The 23397-nt window shown below is 35.6% G+C and overlaps 1 protein-coding gene across 1 annotated transcript in view; it reads right to left on the bottom strand.

Moving 5' to 3' along the window:
- FAM133A (family with sequence similarity 133 member A) overlaps window positions 1-23397 on the bottom strand; it is a 52530-nt gene that overhangs the window by 15128 nt on the left and 14005 nt on the right. The window contains 1 exon segment of the mRNA XM_045470875.1: window positions 1421-1506. The gene's annotated coding sequence lies outside the window, so the exon portion shown is untranslated.

Raw genomic sequence — 23397 nt, 5'->3', positions numbered from 1 at the left:
GTATTCATTGCAAAAGTCTTTCAAGTTTTCTACATTCTTGAAAATTTAATAATAAAAAATTGTATATTAATTTTCAAGAGGGAAAAAAAGATGGGTGCCTCGGTGGCTCAGTCAGTTAAGCGTCCAAGTTCAGCTTAGGTCATGATCTTGATGTTCGTGAGTTTTGAGCCCCAGTCCTGCTCTGTGCTGAGAGCTCTGAGCCTGAAGCCTGCTTTGGATTCTGTGTCTCCCTCTCTCTCTGATGCTCTCCCACTCATGCTGTGTCTCTCTGTCCCAAAAATAAATAAAAATTTTTAAAAAGAGGAAAAAAAGAGAGCCATTTGAAGACATTAAGTAAGGCGTGATATCTGTTGTTTTGTGGCATCTTAAATTGGATTTGTCTACTGTATGATTTGATAAGTTATACAAAAATCCCTCAGTTGCTGAAAACTGAATAAATTGAATATATTGGGAAATAACTGATTATGAAGCTACAATATAGACTTGGCCTAATGTTCTGTCTCCAGCAGGATAAATAGTGAACAAGCAATTCACCTTTCTATTTTGCTTCCTGTCTCTTTCACCTTTAACTTTTCAATTCTGGCTGGTTCACTTTTTTCAAAATCAAGGATCCCTAATGCTTTTGGCATTAAAAAAAGACAAAGTGAATTTACAGGCTCCAGTCTAAATAATCTCATCAGTCTACATAATCTCATCACTGCTTATCTCTTCCTCCTTACCTTCTGCCTCACTTATCTTCCTTCCTCTCTCACCTCAAAATCAATGGCTTTCTTTTCATATCTCAGATATGACACATTCTCCCCTAACCAGAGTCTTTGCCTGTACTATTTCCCCTCCTAAGTGCAACTTAAATATCATTCATTTAGAGAAACTTGTCTTGATGTTCTTGAAAAAGCTAGGTCTGACAATTATACTCTCTGATGGAACTTTGTACTGTTACTTTTAATATTCATTGCAATGATAATTATCTAATTACTTGCGTAATCACTTAATATAATTTCCTCCCACTAGATTATGAGTTTTATAAGGAAAGGATTCTGTGTGTATTGTGCTCACTAATGAAGATTTGAGGAAAACATTAGCATATAAATATGTTATTGTTTCACTTACAAAACAACAGAAAACCACCTTTCAACCCCATTTCTCCTATTATCTAACACTCCATTTCTCTGTTACCCTTCTTTAGCAAAACCTGTGGAAAGGGCTGTTCATACATTGTTTTCAAGTCTTCTTATTCTCTCTTGAACACACACCAATTTGGGGTTTTGATCTCAACCACTTCATGAGGACTTTTGTTGTCTAGGTCACTAATGACCTCTATGTCACTAAATTTAATGATCAATTTTCATTCTTTATGTTAATCTCATCAACTGACATCAATTGACAGAGTGAATGACTCCCTTTTCCTTGAAACATTTACCTCAGTTGGCTTCCAGGATTAAACACACTCTTGGTTTTCCTATCACCTTCCCACCTTTTTGTTCCTTCCAGTTTCCTTTTCAGGTTCTTTCACGTTGACCAAAAAAATAAGAAAAAATAAGATAATATTTGTTAAAGTTCTTGCACTAAACTGGTGGTAAGTTTTAGGTTATAGAACTAAAACTTAACGTAACAGAAAATGTAATAACCGAATTTGAAAAAGTATGCTAACCAAAACAAAAGACTCTTTTACTCAAAGAAATAATCTACCTTAAAGTGTTATGATTAGCACTTTAACCATTATTATTACTTAATCAATTGTAAATAACTACTATAAGTAACTATAGGTTGCTCCCTGTTAATCACACTTTCCTACCTATACTTGGTCACCTAATACATTCTTCCTCATTGTTGAAATTCCTCTACTCTCAAAGGAATCATTGTTCTGAAACCCAATTTCTTTAAACAAAATTCTGCTCCAACATCTGGACCCCTAATTTTATATTTCTATAGTGCTTTCAAATTCACAGAGTAAATTATTCATAAAAGCAATATTGGAGTAAATTTTATGAAATAATTTAACAATCCATCACAATCTATGGAACAAATTAATTTTCTATCTTCTTTGACATCTCTAAACTTTTATGACCAAAATGGACTGACCCACAAAAACTTTTCTGACAGCAAAAAACAGATATTACTATAAGACTATAACTCAAAATGGGGCCCCAGGACCCATGGGGTTCTCCAAGATCCTCTCAGGGGTCTGCAAGGTTTTCATTTTTCCAATTATGTTATTTGTATGAGGCCTTATTTTACTCATATACTTCAACCAAAATATCATATCACAACAGATTAAATGCAGAAACATATATGAGAATTATTGTAAGTATTAAAGAAGTTTAAAAATGTGAAATGATACATACTGTTCACTAAATATTTTTAATTTGGAAGATATAATTACTTTTAATAAAATGTTATCCAGTTAAAATACAATTGTCTTATTACTGGTATTTTTAAATGAGTTAATAAGCATTTTAAACATTTCTTAGTTCTCATCTTTAATATCATAAATATCAATAGCTATTTTTATCAGATATTATTTACCATATAAACAAATGTACTTTGGGGTTCTCAGTAATTTGTCATGAAGTAAAGGAATCCTGAAACCAAAAACATTGAGAACCATTTTCATTGAGAAAATGTTTCTGAGTATGTGAACTGACCATGTGCATCACAGCCATCTGGGATACTTGTTAAAAATATATATTTCTGGACTTCAGAGACCCAGGGGTCATGAACTTACATGTTTAAAGCAGCTCTCAGGTGACTCTTATGCATACTAATACTAGAAAATTCTAATAAAGAGGTATATTGACTTTGGAGTTTGATGGATTCCAACCCTAGTTGTGCTGCTTCCTTGTTATAACCCCAGCCTATACCACTCTTGCCTGATTCCCTAATCTTACTTTTTGTCCCTCCCTCCACCTCCTGAATCCTCTTCCAACTGCACATTCTCAACTAAATAGTTCCTCATTTATAGAGGAAGCCCAAAATTTTCTATGTAACAGGAATTTAGAAGCAGCAATCTAGGTCTTAAAGAAAGGGGCCTAAAGTTTCACTTCTAAAGCAAGCACATTGCTTTTACTCAGGTTGTTTTACTGGGGATGACTAGGGAGACATCTGGTGGGGGCATAATATTTCCTAGGCTACTCATTGGCATTACCACTTACCTATATGCTTCTGCTCCTAAACAGGGTAAGCCTCCTCAAAGGATTTTATTTACTGTTCTTTACTTCGAAGCACATGGAACCATGAAGCTGGCAGCCATTTTGTATTTCCTTAGCCCCACCCCAAATCAATTATCCACCTAATGCTGCCATCTTCTACTTCCTCAATGTTTACTGTGATTTGCATACATTGTTCCTACCAATCAGAGGCTTGGAACTGTTTATGATGTTATCAATTTAGCCAATTAACATAAACCAATGAAATTTTGCCCAGCGGTGAAAAAACACTTTCAGCACCACAGGGTTATTTAAAGACAGCAAAATTCTCTGTAGAACAGTGCTGCTCAAGGTATAGTACACCAACCTTCAAGATCAGAATCATATACGATGTTTTTAAAAAATGCAGATTACTGTGCTCCATCCCAGACTAAGTGTATCAAAATCTCTGGCAGTGAGTGAAATCTAGGAATTTGTAATTTTAATAATTTCCTCAGGTTATTACACTATAAAGTCTGAAAACCATTGCCATAAGGGAAATTTCAATCAGAAACAATAAAAATAGGAAAAATAAGCATATTCTGTATCACTACCTAACTGTTTTATTGATCGTAAATGTATGTCACCCATGTGCCCTTCCACACAGATTTAATATTTCCTTCCTTCTGTGTAAACATTATTTACTATTCCATCAGTGTTCCAGTAGTATCAGGATTAGGGAAGTTAATTCAAACTAACTACAGTTACAAGATATCAATGTATAAAACAGAATGCCCACCTATTAGTTTATAATGGGAAATATTTGTAAACACAGGGATGTTCAGTTTGATAACCAGCATATTCTGAATCTATCAGATAATACATATACAAAAATAAATTATAATAAGATATTACCACGGTGAGCCAGGAATCATTAGAAAAGTAGTCAGTAGATATTCTTAATGACTACTGCTTTAATAGTTAATTTGATCTGCCTAACCATCTCCAACACTGGGTTGAGGACTAGAGTATTTCAATCTGATAATTAGGGCATTTCCTTTCCTATACATTGCTGGAAACTCACAGCTAGCTCTCCAATTTTCTCTAATACAGTAATTTTCTTTCTGATAATTCAGTCTTCTGAATTAAATGATTAGATTTTACCTTTTAAATTTATCAACACATTCTATTCATGCTTCCCTGCAACTCAACCAAAACTTTTGGTGTTTCCAAATCAACTTATCTACTCACAAGCAGTCTCTTGGGTTAATTCTGCAAGTGGCTTATCTTACTGTGGCTCTTCATTTTTCTTAATTTCACCTCGAATTTCTAACCTTAATTTCCTTGATTTTATAAGACACTCAGAATTTCTAACCTTAATTTCACCTTGATTTTATAAGATACTCAGAATTTTGCAAATATAAATAATAAATTTGCAAAGAGTTCTTAAGAATATTCAGTATGCTGTCTATATTATATTCTAATGTTTAAAAGTATCAGGACAGAAGTTTCATATTATAATTCTTATATTATGGTAATTGGAGAATATTTTTGAAATTTTTTCCTGTGTTAAAAGGCACTGTATAAAGATGGCAAGTAAGCACATGAAAAGATCTTCAACAACATATGCCATCAGAGAAATAGAAATTAAACCAGCAACAAGATATCACTACACACCTATTAGAATGCCCAAAATGTAGGACACTGACAACACCAAACATTGTCAAGGATGTGGAGCAACAGGAACTCTCATACATTGCTGGCAGAAATGAAACTGGTACAGCCACTTTGGAAGACAGTTTGGCAATTTCTTGCAAAACTAAATATACTCTTACCAAATGAGTTAGCAACTGTGCTCTTTGGTATATACCTTAAAGAGTTAAAAATTTATGTCTGTACAGCTATCTGGACATACATGTGTAGAGTAGCTTTATTCACAATTGCCAAAACTTGGAAGCAACCAAGATGTCCTTCAGTATGTGAATGGATAAATAAAGTGTGATACATCCATACACTGGAATACTATTCAGCAATAAAAAGAAATAAGCTATCAAGGCATTAAAGGACATGAAAGAAATTTAAATGCATATTACTAAGGGAAGTAAGTCAATCTGAAGAGGCTATATACTGTATAATCCCAACAATATGACATTCTTAAAAAGGTAAAAGTATGGAGACAATAAAAATATCAGTGGTTTCCAGTAGTAACAAAATGAAAAGGCAGAGCACAGAATTTTTAGGACAGTGAAACACTCTGTATGATACTATAATAGTGGATATATGTCATTATACATTTATCTAAACCCATAAAAACCAAGAGAAAACCCTAAGGTAAACTATAAACTGGATAATTACGGTGTGTTAGGAAAGGTTCATCCTTGGTAAAAGAAATAAAAAATACCATTCTGGCAAGTGATATTGGCAATGGGGGAGCCTATACAGGTACGGAGGGCAGAGGGTGTATGGGAAATCTCTGTACCCCACTCTCAATTTTGTTGTAAAGTTAAAACTGCTCTAAAAAATTAGTCTTAGAAAAGACATTCCAAACAAAACTATTACAGATAATAAACATGCCATATTATCTTTCTCAAAAGATGTTCAACCATATTGGCATTTCCATCTTTTTGCATTTCTATTCCAGTTTCTTTCCATCCTTTATTCACCTTCTAAATGTAATGAGATGATCCCTGTTCTGCCAACCCAAAGCAATACTTTTATGTAGACAGTCATTCTGTTCCTTTTAAAATTACCCTTAGATTTTTTAAAAGTTCTAAAATATGGGTGTTATTTTTAATAGATAATAATCATCATTTGAATTTTCATTTTTATTTTTTTAGTGTTTTTATTTATTTTTGAGACAGAGAGAGACAGAGCATGAGCAGGGGAGGGGCAGAGAGACAGGGAGACACAGATTCTGAAGCAGGCTCCAGGCTCTGAGCTCCCAGCACAGAGCGCGACGCAGGGCTCGAACTCACGGACTGTGAGATCATGACCTGAGCCGAAGTTGGACGCTTAACCAACTGAGACATGCAGGCACCCCATCGTCTGAATTTTTATGACAATTAAATTTATAATCCATTTATCTATGTAATTTTTGGTTAGTCTTTGCTTAGGCCTTATAGATTGTGGAAATATTTCAAAAGGGCAGCCTAAAGGTAGCAAATGCTAATCTTTGTTGTTACCTCAAAGTTATAAGAACTTGTTGTGAAACCTTTATTAAAAGCATTAGTTATAAAAAGTAACAACAGTAAAATCAGTACTAAAATGCATGCAAATGTGCTGAATTAAGAAGGGCCTTGGACTTAGGAAAGAGCTCTAATGCTACATCTCACTTAACGCTAGTTATATAAACTTAGGATGGTCTTTTAGCCTGTGTGAAGCTCTGATAAAATAAGAAAAGCTGTCTCTATGAGTTTTGGTGAAAATCAAATAAGGTAGTATATATGAACATACTTCAAAAAGGTAAATGTGTCAGGCTTATATAATTTCATATTGTTAGAATTGTTAGTATTATCATGGTATCATGAGGGTATAATAGGAGGACCTATAACCATATTTAACAAAAGTTTCAAAGAAAATTCTGAAATTAAATAATATATATCTGAATGACATTACACACACATACACAATGGTAAATGTTTAGGAGGGTCCTATAAATAATGCAGATTACTATGCAAATGCTGTGCACCAAGTATGCTCTACTTGCATACATATTTTTCTTTACCCTATTCTCTGTCCAGTATATCATCCACACTGCCAATTCTAGTTACCTTCCCCCCAAAAAAAAAAAAAAAAAAAAAACAAAACACAAAAAAAACTCATTTGGTCACTCCTTAATATTTATTTAATTACATTTGAATTCCCTAGTTAGGCAGAAAGATCTTTGCCTTGATCTAACCTCATCTCCCCTTAACCCTCTTCCTCTTATTCTCTCTTCTTCTTCCATATATCACTGAGATCCTTATGCTTTCGTCACAAAAGGTAGCTTACTAGTCTTCAAATATTCCAAGAACTTGCCTAACTCTTTGACTTTACACAAACATGTTTCTTTGCCTAGAATATTTTCCCTTTAATTCCTGACTTTCCAGATCCTCCTGGAAGGAAATAATGTCTTTCTCTCTTATATTCCTATGCTATATTCATTCATTCATTTATCCTATATTTATTGAGTGCTTACTATGTGCCCAGGACTGTGCTAGAAAGTACTGGTGACATTGCACAGTTATGGTCCCTAAACTCATAGATTTTATAAAATGCTCATATTAAATAAATAATCCACAAATAACTACATAATTAAAACTGTAATAGTGCTATAGGGGCACCTGGTGGCTCAGTCGGATAAGCATCTGACTTCGGCTCAGGTCATGATCTCGCGGTTTTTGAGTTCGAGCCCCGCTTCAGGCTCTGTGCCGACAGCTCAGAGCCTAGAGCCTACTTCAGATTCTGTGTCTCCCTCTCTCTGGCACTACCCCGCTCACACTCTGTCTCTGTCTCTCTCAAAAATAAATAAACATTAACAAAATTTTAAATTGTAATAGTGCCATAAAGAAAATGTATAGAGTTTGATGCACTTAACTAATACTTAGTCTATGGGATCAGGGAAGACCTCTCTTTGAAAGCAGGATTTAAAATAAGACTTGAAAGATGAATAGTCTTTGGCCAGGTAAAGTAGATTGGGTCTTGTTCTGGGCAGAAGGAAATCATATGTGAAGGTATAGGAATTAGCTTGGCTACTTCAAGAAACATTAGGACAATATGACTGGAGGGTAATAATCGATGATTATGGTGGCATGACATGATGCTGGAAAAATGGGCAGGAGCATGATCATGAAGAAACTCGTGGGCAAAAGTAAATATTTTGAAGTTTTTCCACAAGGCCATGAGAAGAGTTCTGAATAAAGGAGAAAGAGAGATATATTTAAATTTGCATTTTATAAAAATTATTCTCTCTGTAAACAATAATAGATAGGTAAGGTTGTATTCAAAAGGAATGTCAATCTAGGTGAGAGATGCTGTTTACTTGGACTATTTTGGGACTAGAATGTCACATCTCTTAAAGGACACCCTTAATTAAGCATCATACTATATGCCAGGCGGGAAGCCACTGAAAATTTTAAGCAGAGAAGTGATGTGATCATACTTTCATCTTTAAAAGATCATTTTCCCCCTTGTGTGGAGAAATAATATTAGTGGGCTAGGATGGTATGCAGGATAATAAGTTAGGCAGTAGTCCAGGTATGATAGTTTAAATTTTCTTAATGTTTATTTGCTTTTGAGGTAGGGGAGGGGTAGAGAGACAGGGGACAGAGGATCTGAAGTGGGCTCTGTGCTGACAGCACTGAGCTTGATGTGGGTTCAAACTCACAAACCATAAGATCATGACCTGAGCCGAAGTTGGACACTCAAGACTGAGCCCCCCAGATGACCCCCAGGGTAGGATAGTTTAGAATGCAGTGGTGGCAATTAATGATGATAATCTGGACTATGACCTTGGAACTAGAGTAGGAGACAAATGGAAATATATGAGATACGATTTTTGGAGGTAGAACTAAGAGGACTCAAGGACTGATTGGATATGAGGTAAGGGAGAAAAAGGAGTCAAAGATGACTACCAAGTATCGAGAACTTGGCAGAGAGAGGTGCCATTTATTGAGATGGGGCTCACTAAAGAGGATTAGTAGCAAAGGGTGGGTGAGCAAATTCATTTTCACACATGTTAATTTTGGGATGCCTGCTAGATATCTAAGTAGAGGTTTTGAATAGTCAATTGATAGTATGAGTCTGGGGCTCAAAATAGATACACACTTGGCTGTCTACTTTATACTTCAATTAGTTTAGACTCTAACACTACATGGAGAATTTTGGTAAGACAGCAATAATGGTTTATTCATCTATTATTTCCTGTGGAATCAAACATATATAGGAGAGGAGCTAATATGGTAGCATAGTAGGAGAACCCTAGACTAGGCTTGTTCTTCAAACACAGATAACTGTCAAATCATTCTGAATACGCAAGAAATCGACCTGAGGACAGAACAAACTCCACAACTAGAATGAGAGAACAGGCCACAACATGGAAGGTAGGAAGTACAGAGACATGGTTTGGGGAAGAAGGGATCATGGGTGCTGCGGAGGGGAGGGAGCCCTGGTCACAAAGAAAGGCAAGACAGAAAGGAGCACACAGGGAAATACACAAAGAGAACACTTCCCCAACGCCATTGGCTGGGGAAAAAAAAGGGGAGGTCCGATTTTGGTGAGTTTCTAATACCAGCAGAGCTCAAATACTTGAGTTTTAAATGTCTGCAGGCTTGGCTGGGATAGAGACCTGAGGGTGCTGGAGTAAAGGCAGGCAAGCAACTCTGAGCAGATGGTGAAATCTGAGGACTGTCTAAGGTGCACTGGGTGGGGGGGTGGTGGGGAGACTGTTCCCTTTTCTTAGAGCACATCTGTGAAGGGTAGCTTTCACAGAGACATCTCTCCAGGGACAAAGGAGCCTGTGGGAGCAATTTCCCTCCTCTACCCCTCAGCATAGACACAGAGACACCTGCTGAGGGCTTCTCAGCCCAACGATGGCTGTTTAGCTTGCTTGCACCAAATCCCATAACCCTGTGTTTTGGCACTACTGCCCTTCTCTGTAAAACCTGCATCCATCCCAGCACAGCAAGACCCTCCCCTAGAAGATGAGTACAGGTCCCCACCATGGCAAGTCCTTAAAGTTTGGAGTTGTAAAAGTCACTAGACTTGGTTGGGATAGAGCTCACAGTACACTGTATTGTTCCAGGCACACAAGCAACTTGAAGACAGCTTAAAAATGGAGACCTGAAAAATGGCTGGGACACACAAAGGGAGATTATTTGCTCTTCTCTGAGTGCTTACTTGAGAGCAGCAATCAAGAGCGCACTTTCTGGGGACAAAGGAGCTGGCTGGCATGATTTCCCTCCCCTGCCTCTCAGCATAAACTAGCTTCAGTAAACAGCACAGAACCTATACTAGCTGCCTAATCTGCTTACACCAAGTCCTGCCCCCCTGCACTCTGCTGATATCGTGTTTCTCCTGCAAGTGTGCCTAAGTCCCAGTGCAGTAGGCTGCTTCCCCAGAAGACCAGCAGATACTCTTACACACACCACATCACCCACAGAGTCCTGAAGGGAGTCATTTCTAGTGCAAGAAGCATCAAATCTCCTGTAACAAGCAGACCAGAGTACATCTAGTTAAAAGTCACCACACTCTGGTCAAAGTCCAAACACTGCCCACTGCAGACAAGGAGAACCTCTGCAGACAACTGACCTAAGGAACAGAGTAGCCAAAACACAGCAATAGAGTGACCACAAGAGTGGAAGAAGCAGAAGCACAAATAAGTGATATAGAAGATAAAATAATGGAAAATAATGAAGCTGAACAAAAGAATGGAGAATTCTGCAACATGAGAACATACTCAGTGATGCCATCAAATGTAGTAACACTCATATAATAGGAGTCTCAGAAGAAGAGAAAGGGGGCAGAAGGTTTATTGAGGAAATAATAGCTGAAAACTTCCCTAATGTGGGGAATAAGACCAACATCCAAATCCACAAGGCACAGAGAACTCTGATCAAATTCAACAAAAGGAGGCCAATACCAAGAAATATTGTAGTAATATTTGCAAAATATACTGATATAAAAAAAAATCCTAAAAGCAGCGAGACAAAAGAAGTCCCTTAATTATAAGGGAAAACCTGTAATGCTAGCTGCAGATCTCTCCACAGGAACTTGGTAAGCCAAAGGAAGTGGCATGATATATCAAACATGCTGATTGGGAAAAATCTGCAGCCAAGAATACTCTATCTAGGAAGTCTATCATTCAGAATAGAAGGAGAGATAAAGAATTTCCCAAACAAACAAAAACTAAAGGGGGTCCAATCCACTAAATCAGCTCTGCAAGAAATATTAAAGAGGACTCTTTGAGTGGGAAGTAAAGACCAAAAGTGACAAAGACAATAAGAGAGAAAATCCAGAAATGGCAAAACAAGTAATAAAATGGCACTGAATACACACCTATCAATAATTACTCTGAATATAAATCAAAAGACATACGGTGCCAGAATGGATAAAAAAACAAGATCCACCTATATGCTGCCTATAAGAGATTAATTTTAGACCTAAGGACACTTGCAGTTTGGAAGTGAAGGGATGGAGAAATATTTGCCATGCAAATGGATGTCAAAAGAAAGCCAGAGTAGCAATATTTATATCAGACAAACTAGATTTTTTTTAATGTTTATTTATTTTTGAGATAGAGAGCACCAGTGGGAGAAAGGCAGAGAAAGAGGGGGGACAGAGGATCCAAAGTGAGCTCCATGCTGACAACAAAGAGCCTGATGAGGGGCTTGAACTCATGAACTGTGAGATCATGACCTGAGTTGAAGTCAGATGCTCAACTGACTAAGCCACCTAAGCACCCCAAACTATATTTTCAACCAAAGACTGTAACAAGAGATGAAGAAGGACACTATATCATAATAAAGGGGAATTCCAAAAATATCTAATAATTGTACATATTTATGGCCTCAACATGGAAAACACTCAAATATATAACATAATTAATAACAAACATAAAGGAATTCATTGATAATAATACAAAAATAATAAGGTACTTTAACAACCCACTTACATCAAAGGACAGATCATCTAAAAAAATCAACAAGGAAACAATGGCTTTGAATAACACTACTGGACCAGGTGGACTTAACAGAAATGTTCACAATGTTTTATCCTAATGCAACAGAATACATATTCTTTTCAAGTGACATGAAACATTACCTGAGATAGATCACAGACTAGGTCATAAATCAGGCTTCAACAAGTACAAAAGACTGAGATCATGCCATGCATATTTTCTGACCACAACTCATTGAGAAACTTGAAGTCAACCACAAGAAAAATTTTGGTAAGACCACAAATATATGGAACTTAAATAACATGCTACTAAACACTGAATGGGTAAACCAGGAAATCAAAGAATAAATTTAAAAAGATACAAAAACAAATGAAAATGAAGACATGATGGGCCTGCAAAAACAGTCCTAAGAGGAAAATATATAGCAATAAAGGTCTACCTCAAGAAGCAAGAAAAATCTCAAATAAACAACCTAACCTTACATGTGAAAGAGATAAAGAATAAATGAAGCCTCAATCCAGCAGAGCAAGAGAAATAATTAAGATTAGAGCAGGAATTACTGATATGGAACCTAAAACACAATAGAACAAATCAATGAAACCAGGAGCTGGTTCGTTGAAAGAATTAATAAAATTGATAAACTCCTAGCCATACTTATGAAAAGAAAAGAGAAAGGGCCCAAATAAATAAAATCACAAATGAGAGAGGAGGGATCACAACCAACACCACAGAAACACAATTATAAGAGAATATTATGAAAAACTATATGCTAACAAATTGGACAACCTGGAAGAAATAAATTAATTTTTAGAAACATATAACCTACCAGAACTGAAATGGGAATCAATAGAAAATTGGAACAGACCAAAGACCAGCAAAGATTGAATCAGTAATCAGAAATCTCCCAACAACAAAAGTCCAGGGTCAGAAGGCTTCACAAGTGAATTCTACCAAACATTTTTAATACCTATTTTTCTCAAACTATTCAAGAAAATAGAAATGAAAGGAAAGCTTCCAAATTCAATCTATGAGGCCAGCATTACCATAATTCCAAACTAGACAAAGACTCCACCAAAAAAGAGAACTACAGGCTAATATCCCTGATGAACATGGATGCAAATATTCTCAACAAAATACTAGCAAACTGATTCCAAGAGTATATTGAAAGAATCATTCACCATGATCAAGTGGGATTCATTCCTGGGCTGCGAGGGTGTTTCGATACTCACAAATCAATCAATATGAGACACCACATTAATTTAAAAAAGTATAAGAAAATTTTCTCTCAATAGATGCAGAAAAATCATTTGACAAAGTACAGTGTCCGTTCATGATAAAAACCCTCAACAAAGTAAGGATATTGAGAACATACTTCAACATCACAAAGGTCATATAAAAATATCCATAGCTAATATCATCCTCAATGGGGAAAAACTGAGTACTTTTCCTGCAAGGTTAGGAACAAGACAGAGATGTTCACTCTCACCACTGTTATTTAACATAGTACTAGAATTCCTAGGCTCATCAATCATACAACAAAAATAAATAAGATGCATCCAAATCATCAAGGAAGAAGTCAAATTTTCATTATTTGCAGATGACATACTATATATATATATATATATATATATATATATATATATATAAAACCCAAAAGAATCCACCAAAAATTGCTAGAACTGATACATAAATTCAGTAAAGCCATAGGATACAAAATCAAAGTATGGAAACCTGTTGCATTTCTATACACCAATAATGAAGCAGAAAGAGAAATCAAGGAAACTATCCCATTTACAATTTCACCAAAAACCGTTAAGATACCTAGGAATATATCTAACCAAAGATGTAAAAGATCTGTACTCTGAAAACTATAAACACTGATTAAAGAAACTGATGGTGAAACAAAGAAATGGAAACATATCCCATGCTAATGGATTGGAAGAAAAAATATTGTTACAATGTCTATGCTACCCAAGACAATCTACACATTCAATGCAATTTCTATCAAAATACCACCAGCATTTTTCACAGAGCTAGAGCACACGATCCTAAAATTTGTATGGAACCACAAAAGGCCCAAATAGCCAAAGCAACCTTGAAAAAGAAAAGCAAAGTTGGAGGCATCACTATTCTGGACTTCAAGTTATATTATAAAGCTGGTGACAAGACAGTATGGGGCTGGCAGAAAAACAGACACAGAGATGAATGGAACAGAATAGAAAACCCAGAAATGAACCCACAACTGTATGGTCAATTAACCTTTGACAAAAAAGGAAAGGATATCCAATGGAAAAAGACACTCTTCAACAAATGGTGTGGGAAAACTTGACGGCAACATGCAAAACAATGAAACTGGACCACTTTCTTCCTCCATACATAAAAATAAATTCAAAATGGATGAAATACCTAAATATGATACAGGAAACCATCAAAATTCTAGAGGAGAACAAGGCAGTAATGTCCTTGACATCAGCCATAACAACTTCTTACTAGACATGTCACTGGAGGCAAGGGAAACAAAAGCAAAAATAAATTAATGGGACTTCATCAAAAGAAAAATTTCTGCACAGTTAAGGAAACAATCAAGAAACTAAAAGGCAACCTACACAATGGGAAAAGATATTTGCAAATGACACATCTGATAAAGTGTTAGTATCCAAAATATATAAAGAACTTATTAAATTGAACACCCAAAAAATAATCTAGTTAAAAAATGGGCAGAAGACACGAGTAGACATTTTTCCAAAGAAGACATACAGATGGCTAACAGACACATGAAAAGATGCTCAACATCACTGATCATCAGGGTAATACAAATCATAACTACAATGAGATATCACCTCACACCAGTAAGAATGGCTAAAATTAATAACACAGGAAACAACAGTGTTGTGGAAGATGCAGAGAAAGGCAAAACCTCTTACACTGTTTGTGGGAACACAAACCTGTGCAGGCACTCTGGAAAACAGTATGGAGTTTCCTCAAAAATTTAAAAATAGAACTATCCTATGATATAGCATTTGCACTACTAGTATCTACCCAAAGGATATAAAAATACTGATTCAAAGGGATACATGATCCTGAATATTTATAGCAACATTACCAATAATGTTTATAGCAACATTATCAATAATGGCCGGGGCGCCTGGGTGGCTCAGTCGGTTAAGCATCCGACTTCAGCTCAGGTCACGATCTCGCGGTCCGCGGGTTCGAGCCCCGCGACGGGCTCTGGGCTGATGGCTCAGAGCCTGGAGCCTGCTTCCGATTCTGTGTCTCCCTCTCTCTCTACCCCTCCACCGTTCATGCTCTGTCTCTCTCTGTCTCAAAAATAAATAAACGTTAAAAAAAAATTAAAAAAAAAAAAATAATGGCCAAATTATGGAAAGATACCAAATGTCCATCGACTGAGGAATGGATGAAGAATATATGGGGTGTGTGTGTGTATACATACATACATAATGAATATTACTCATCCATCAAAAAGGATGAAGTCTTGCCATTTAGCAAATGTGGATGGAGCTAGAGAATATTATGCTAAGCAAAATAAGTGAGTAATAGAAAGGCAAATACTATCTTAATTCACTCATACATAGAATTTAAGAAGCAAATCAGATGAACATATGGAGAGGAAAAAAAAATAGAGAGGGAAGCAAACCATAGAGGACTCTGAACATTAGAGAACAAACTAAAGTTTGGTGGAGGAAGGCGGGTGGAGGATGGGCTACATGTGTGATGGGTATTAAGTAGGGCATGTGTTTTGATGAGCACTGGGTGTTATATGTAAGTGAGGAATCCCTGAATTCTATTCCTGAAACCAATATTACACTATATGTTACCTAGAATTTAAATAAAAATTAAAAAAATATATATATATGTAAGAATTCTGCAAAAAAAAAAAAAGTCAGTCAAAGACAAATACCATATACTTTCACTCACATGTGGAATGTAAATTTAAAAAATGAACATAGGGAAAAAAAGAGAGGAAACCAAGAAACAGACTCTAAACTATAGAAAGCAATCTGATGGTTACTGGAGGGGAGCTGGGCAGGAGATGGGTTAAATAGGTAATTGGTATTAAGGAGGGCAATTGTTATGTGGAGCAGCGGGTGTTGTATGTAAGTGATAAATCACTAAATTCTACACCTAAAACTAAGATACAAGTGTTTGGAAACTTATGTATAGAGGCATATGAGAACAGACCTGTTTTTACCCCATTGTAAATGCGCTATTTACGTAAAAATAAAAATCATATATATATATACATATATATATGTATATATGTATATGTATACATATATATATTTGCTTTATATATCTATTCATTTGAATTAAATTATATACTTAATCTCAGTCATTTTTTTTTTTTTTTTTTTTTTTTAAATTTTTTTTTTCAACGTTTATTTATTTTTGGGACAGAGAGAGACAGAGCATGAACGGGGGAGGGGCAGAGAGAGAGGGAGACACAGAATCAGAAACAGGCTCCAGGCTCCGAGCCATCAGCCCAAAGCCTGACGCGGGGCTCGAACTCACGGACCGCAAGATCGTGACCTGGCTGAAGTCGGACGCTTAACCGACTGCGCCACCCAGGCGCCCCAATCTCAGTCATTTTTATCACAACTCTAAACATAATTAATACAAAGTAAAAAAATATCCAATCACATATGTTTTATCTTTAAAGGACAAGTGGTAGTTTTATATGTTTTCTGACTGAACTTGCATAGATCAATTGATATCATGTCACTGGGCTTTTGGAGTTAAAAGTGTTTGGAACACAATTCTCATGGTACACGGTACCATGGCTCATGGTACTTGATACACGATACATCGTTCTCAAAGTTCATGGTAGTACTTCTGTCATTCTCTTGGGTGAGGAGATAAGGAAATCTTCTCCCTGGAAAGCACTATAAACCTGGACAAAGTTAACAAAAGCAACCACTTCAGCACTCTGGAAATTGACCAAAATAATATATCCATCCTACAAGTGTTTATTCTTGAAAAATTGCTGACTGTGGGAGACAAAGTGTGGGAATCTATGGCACTAGGGCCTGGACCTGCTCCCATACTCCCAATCCCCACTTCGTTCAGCTCAAGAGTTCTGACTACCAAAATATGATCTCAGTTCTTTGTAGAAATTGACATTGACAAGCTGATCCTAAAATTCATATGGAAATATAAGGTACCAGAGCAGCCAAAACATACTTGAAAAAGTGGAACAAAATGGGAGTATTCACACTTCCCAATTTCAAAATGTAAAAGCCAGTTAATAAGACAGTGTGGTATTGGTATAAAGAGAGGAATTTAGAGAAATAGAACAGAATTGAGAGTTTATAAATAAATCCTTACATTTATGGTCAATTTATTTCTCACAAAGGTACCAAGACAATTCATTGGTGAAAAGGATAGCCTTTTCAGCAAATGGTGCTAGGACAATTAGATACTCAATTAAAAAAGCAGAGAAGAAAATTATACCCTTATTTCATACTATATACAAAAAAAAATTAACTCAAAATGGATCACAGACCCAAATTTAAGAACTAAAACTATAAAATTTCTAGAAGAAATTCCAGAAGAAAAAAATTATGACTTTGGGTAGGGCAGAGAATTCTTATATACAATATTAAAAGTATGATCCATAGAAGAAAAAAATGATAAATTAGACTTTATCAACTTTTGCTCTTCAAAGTCACCAATAAGAAAATAAAAATACAAGCCACAGACTAGAAGAAAGTTTTTGCAAATCACAAATCTGATATAGGACTTATATAGAGAATATTTGAATAATACAATTCAATAATTATTAGGAAGAAAAAAGCCCAATTTAACAAATGGGCAAATAATTCAAATACACATTCTACCAAAGAAGATATATGGATGGCTAAAATAAGACGTGAAAAGATATGCAACATCATTAGCCATTAGGAAAATGTAAATCAAAACTCCAACAAGAAACTGCTATATATCCACCAGAATGGCTAGAATCAAAAAAAACAAATGATACCAAATGCTGAGGAGGATGGGGAGAAAGTGGACCACTTGTGCGCTGCTGGTGGGAATGGTAAGGACACTCTGGAAAATATTTTGGCAGTTTCTTAGCAAGTTAAACACAAATTTACCACACAAATATCAGCAATTTTACTCCTAGGAATCTAACCATGAGAAATGAAAGTATATGTCCACAGAGAGACATGTGTAAATATTCATAATAACATTACTCATAATAGCAAAAACTGGAAAAATCCAAATGTCCATCACCTATTAATTAAAAGGAACAAGCTATTGATACATGCTACAACAAGGATATACCTTAAAAACAGTAAAAGAAACTAAACACAATGGACCATATATTGTATGATTCCATTTATATGAAATGTACACAAAAAGCAAATTTACAGACAGAAAACAGAAGAGTTTTTGCTTAAGAGGGGTATGGTTGAACAAATCTATTAATTTACAGAAATAATTGAATTAAACACCAATAAGCGTGAATTTTATAGTACATAGATTACATTTTAATAAATTTGTTGAGGGGCACTTGGGTGGTTCAGTCCATTAAGTGTCTGACTTTGGCTCAGGTCCTGATCTCACGGTTTGTGAGTTTAGCCCTGCGTCAGGCTCTCCGCTGACATCTCGGAGCCTTGGAGCCTGCTTCAGATTCTGTCTGTCTGTCTGTCTGTCTCTCTCTCTTTCCTTCTCCCACTTGTGCTCTCTCTCTCTCTCTCTCTCTCTCTCAAAAGTAAATAAACATTAAAAAATTAATAAATCTGTGTAAAAATACAGGAATATAGTAAATGGAAGCATTTGGTGTACTTTAAGGCCTCCATTTGGCTTTCTTTCTTAATGTTTATTTCTTTATTTTGAGAGAAAAAGAGAAAGAGGGGGCGGGAGGGGGAAGGAGAGAGAGAGAGAGAGAGAGAGAGAGAGAGAGAGAGTGTCCCAACCAGGCTCTGTGCTGACAGCACAGAGCTGGATGCAGGGCTCGATCCCACCAACCATGAGATCATAACCCGAGCCAAAATCAAGAGCCAGACACCTAACTGAATGAGCCACCCAGGCACTCCTTCATTTGTCTTTCTTTAGGCCTACTGTATGTACTAATTTTTGTAATTTCTCCATCTAGACTAACACTCCTTACACACCAATGAATCACAATCCTTTATCTCCTATATGTAGGCCTTGACTGCTAAGCCCTTTTCCAAGTTCTAATTCTCATATATCCAGTTACCTATCATACTGCTTGCAAAAGTTAACAAACTCTTCTCTACCTTTTACCTCAATAAATTTTCCTGAACCTCAATTTTCTCATAACTATTAGTGTTACTTATATCTGTTCTGTATTTCTCACAACTTCAGTGTTATTTTCAGTCTCATTATCTTTTTTGACTTTTCTTTTAACTGTTAATTTATTGATTCAATGAAAGTTTTTTTTAATCTCCTGTACATTCAGTTATGCTTTAAGTATCACATTTGTAGCACTTTCAGTCTCCAAATGAAAATATTCATCCTTTGTCTAATCTCATCATTACATAATTTTTCTGAGCTTCTGTAATACTTGGTTGGGGTTGTTTTCATGAACACATCCATAGTACTTAAAAGTATATATTTTAAAAAATAATATTTATTTATTCATTTATTTATTTTTAATTTATTTTTTTAACTTACATCCAAGTTAGTATATAGTGCAACAATGATTTCAGGAGTGGATTCCTTAATGCCCCGTACCCATTTAGCCTATTCCCCCTCCCACAACCGCTCCAGTAACCCTCTGTTTGTTCTCCATATTTAAGAGTCTCTTATGTTTTGTCCCACTCCCTGTTTTTAATATTATTTTTGCTTCCCTTCCCTTATGTTCATCTGTTTTGTATCTTAAAGTCCTCATTTGACTGAAGGCAGTCTCATTACCTTAATCCCCAAATTAAATTGGAAATTTAGTCAAACTAATTTTTCCCCAAAGCGTTTCTTAAGTTTCCCCTTTCCACTATCTAATCAAGAATCCTAGCATGTCTTGATGGCTTTAGAGCCTTATATATAGATGTTAAAGCAATTTCCCTCAATTATTATCTTTTATATTATGTCCTTGAAAACCTATAGTACTTTTTTTTTAGTTGTCGGTGCCATTGATTTATTCAGAATATTTCCATGAATATTTATAAGATCGTAGTGTATCATGGGTCAAAGGGATTTTCGAGACTTTGGAGTCTGGAGTCCATATTCCTATATTTATCATGAACTGAGGCTCAGTGATATTAAGACTTGACTATGTTTACTTAAGCAGATAAAGGTGAATATCTAGATGTAAATATCACTGAATTAAAAGAATGGAAAATCTGAATTGGCTGCCATGGAAAGGTAAAAGCACTAAGGATGGAAAACCTATAGTACTTTTTTTAAGTTTTTTTTTAAAGTTTATGTATTTATTTTGACAGAGAGAGAGAGAACACAAGCAGGGGAGGAGCAGAGAGAGAGGGAAAGAGAGAATTCCAAGCAGGCTCCACACTGTCAGCAAAAACCCCAATGTGGGGCTTGATCCCATGAACCATGAGATCATGCCCTGAGCCTAAATCACGAGTTGGACGCTCAACCAACTGAACCATCCAGGTGCCCCAAAACCTACAGTACTTTTAAGTATACATGTTCATACTTTTTTCTGTCAACCAAATATATCTGTTGGAAAAATTTTAAAAAGCAACCATGGAGTACACCACCTACATCCAACTATAATTAGTACCTTGTTGATTATAATTCCAGATATTTTGATGTGTTTTTATGCCCTTTATTTAAAAAAATAAATTCATGTACATAATATTTTGTAACCTGTTTTTGTGGCTGAATACTATATTTTGATCATATTTCTAAGTCACTAAATAATCATCACTGTGGGTAGCAGATTAATGTTCCATTATGTAAATAAACTTCATTCCATTTAGTGAAGCTATTGCTGTTCCCTCTAAATTTATAAATTTATTTTTCAAATACTTCCCCAACCCTGTGTTCTCTAATACTATCTTTTATTATTTTCCAACATGAACTCTTCATCCTAGACAAGGCAATCTGCTTGTCCCTCACATCTATCTAGTTAATCCCTGCTTTTTATATATTCTTATACTCTTAGTGTGGATATCAAACATTTTCACATGATAGTTTTTACTTATTAATATAATTGCTCTTGAGGTGCTTCATGTCCTTACCTTTTTTCTCTCCTAAATTAAACTGCAAGCTTTATCGAAGGCAACTTTACAGTTTTTATCTTTTTTCTGCACCCTCAAAACAATCACCACACTGCTGAGTATAGAGTGTGTGATCATTAAATGAACATTGATTGAAATTAATAATTCATATTCTTGTATCCATTTACCAGAAGTTTATGAGCACTTACTATATGCATGATACTGGGTTAAATGCCATCAAGGAAACAAAGAAAATATGATACATTATCTCTCTTCTCAAGGAGTTACAATCTAGATAGGAGAAAAAAGGCACAAGATGGGTTAGATAGTACAAAACCACTATTCAAAAAAGATGTCAAGAAATAATACATGATTAAGAGAAAACGAGAAAAAGAAAATCAGTGATTCAGGGATCAGAAAAAGAGCTAAACTAAGCTTTAAAAGAGATAAATAGGATATTATTAAAAAGTGAGAGAGGTTGAGAGCATTTCAGACAGGGAAAATGGACTGAGTAAGAAGGACAGAGCTGGATATTAAGGGTTTGCAGAGGATTCAGGGGAAAATTAAGTTTGAAAAGGCAGTTTGATGACAGAAAGTGAATGACCATGAATGCCTGACTAAGTTGTCTAGATTTTGTCTTGTTAAAATAGCCATTTACTGAGCACCTATGTGACTGGTGGTTTACATGCATTGTGGGCATTTGTTATGTGCTAGATATCAGGCATCCATTTTTTCAGTCTCACAGTACTGATTTTCCTTTGAGAAGAGTCCAGTGGGACTATAACTAGAAGTCTTACACTCCCATAGTGAAGGGACAAACAATTAAATTGAAAATGACTGAAGCTCCAGTTTATCTCATCCTCAACATCATGGTTAGACAATACTGGTTATGAAAACCTTGTGTTTTCTGCTTGCTAGGTATCCAAAGCTATTTCAGTTCCTGTCTATTCCTGGACCTGATTCATTAGCCTTCCACAGAATTTGTAAGACCATGTTATTTTTTCCAATGAATCAAATTTTGAGTAAGACAACCAGCACTAGTTTATATTGCTTACAACTCAAAAGTCCTAATTGATATACATTATTTTCCACATTTCACTGATAAGAAGACTGAATTAATGAGATTAAATAAAACCCCAAGGCCATATAGCTAGCAAGTAGCAAATGTAGTTATGTTTGACTCTGGAATCTAAATTCAATAAAATTACCTACTAGAGGTTACATGGCGGGACCAAGATTCAAACTCTAATCCATCTGACTCCAAAGCTGGTGTTCTTTTCCTTATGCTATTCTGCCCTGCAATGGGGATTCAGTGCGATTTTCAATAAGGGTATGATATAAAATGGAATTTTAGAAAGGTTAATTTCACAGCAGAATATACTTTCAAGGGAAGCAAGAGAGCTTGAGGTAGTAAGAAAAATGACAAAGAAGAGGTAAATAATCCAGATGGGAAATGACAGCAGTCTGAAACAGTGAAATAACAGTTGGAATGCAAGACAGTAGAGAAGGAAATAGTAACTTGAATACTTTATCAGTTGTGATGCTATCTCTCTGAAATGTACATCCCATTACTTGCATAACTTCAGTGGAGTAATTTCAAATTTCAGTCCCGTAAACATATGTCTTTTACTGAACTAAACAGAATCTCTTAGTATACTCATACTATAAACTTATAAGCAAATGTAAACCATTTGCACCTAAAATATATAAACATCCTTTGCAGAAAAAAAAAAATGCAATGTGCCTAGTGATTTTATGAGCAAGCAACATTTTATGGATTGAAGTTTCAAGTTATCACAAACCCACAGGAAAAAAAATATCAAAAATCCAAACATATTTATAGGAAATAGCTTATTTTTTCCTCATAAAGGTAAAAATAAAGTTGTCAAAGAATGGTTGATCTACTCATGATCTTCGTTTTCTAGGCAACATAAGTCACTAAAAGTAAGAGACATTTCACCATTAAAAATATCTGTACAAGTAAATAGGAAAAATGAGATGAATTTCAAAACAAGAGGAAATGATTTGAATGAAAAAAAAAAAAAAAAAAAAAAACTTAGAGGGGGGATCCAGCCCAAGATGGCAACGTAGGAAGACTCTGAATCCACCTCATCCATGGAACACACCAAATTGTATCTATTTATAGAACAATTCCTCTTGAACATCTGAGGGTCAACTGAACAGCTTCTGTACAACAAAAGATAGAATGACAAAAAAAAAAAAGAACAGCAAGAGAGACAGAGACATGGTAACAAAGGGAACCCCAACCCTCTACCTTGTGAATTTCATTGGGGTGGGATAGTACTGAGGGGCTGAGAACAGATTCCTATGTCCTTGGGCACAATAAAAAAAAGTCTTGGGTTTAAAAAAAACAACTAGCATATAAAAAAGTCAACCCCAGGGGCGCCTGGGTGGCGCAGTCGGTTAAGCGTCCGACTTCAGCCAGGTCACG

The sequence above is a fragment of the Leopardus geoffroyi genome, chromosome X, assembly GCF_018350155.1.
Source record: "Leopardus geoffroyi isolate Oge1 chromosome X, O.geoffroyi_Oge1_pat1.0, whole genome shotgun sequence".
Taxonomy (NCBI): Eukaryota; Metazoa; Chordata; class Mammalia; order Carnivora; family Felidae; genus Leopardus; species Leopardus geoffroyi.
This window is presented reverse-complemented; position numbering and strand designations above follow the sequence as displayed.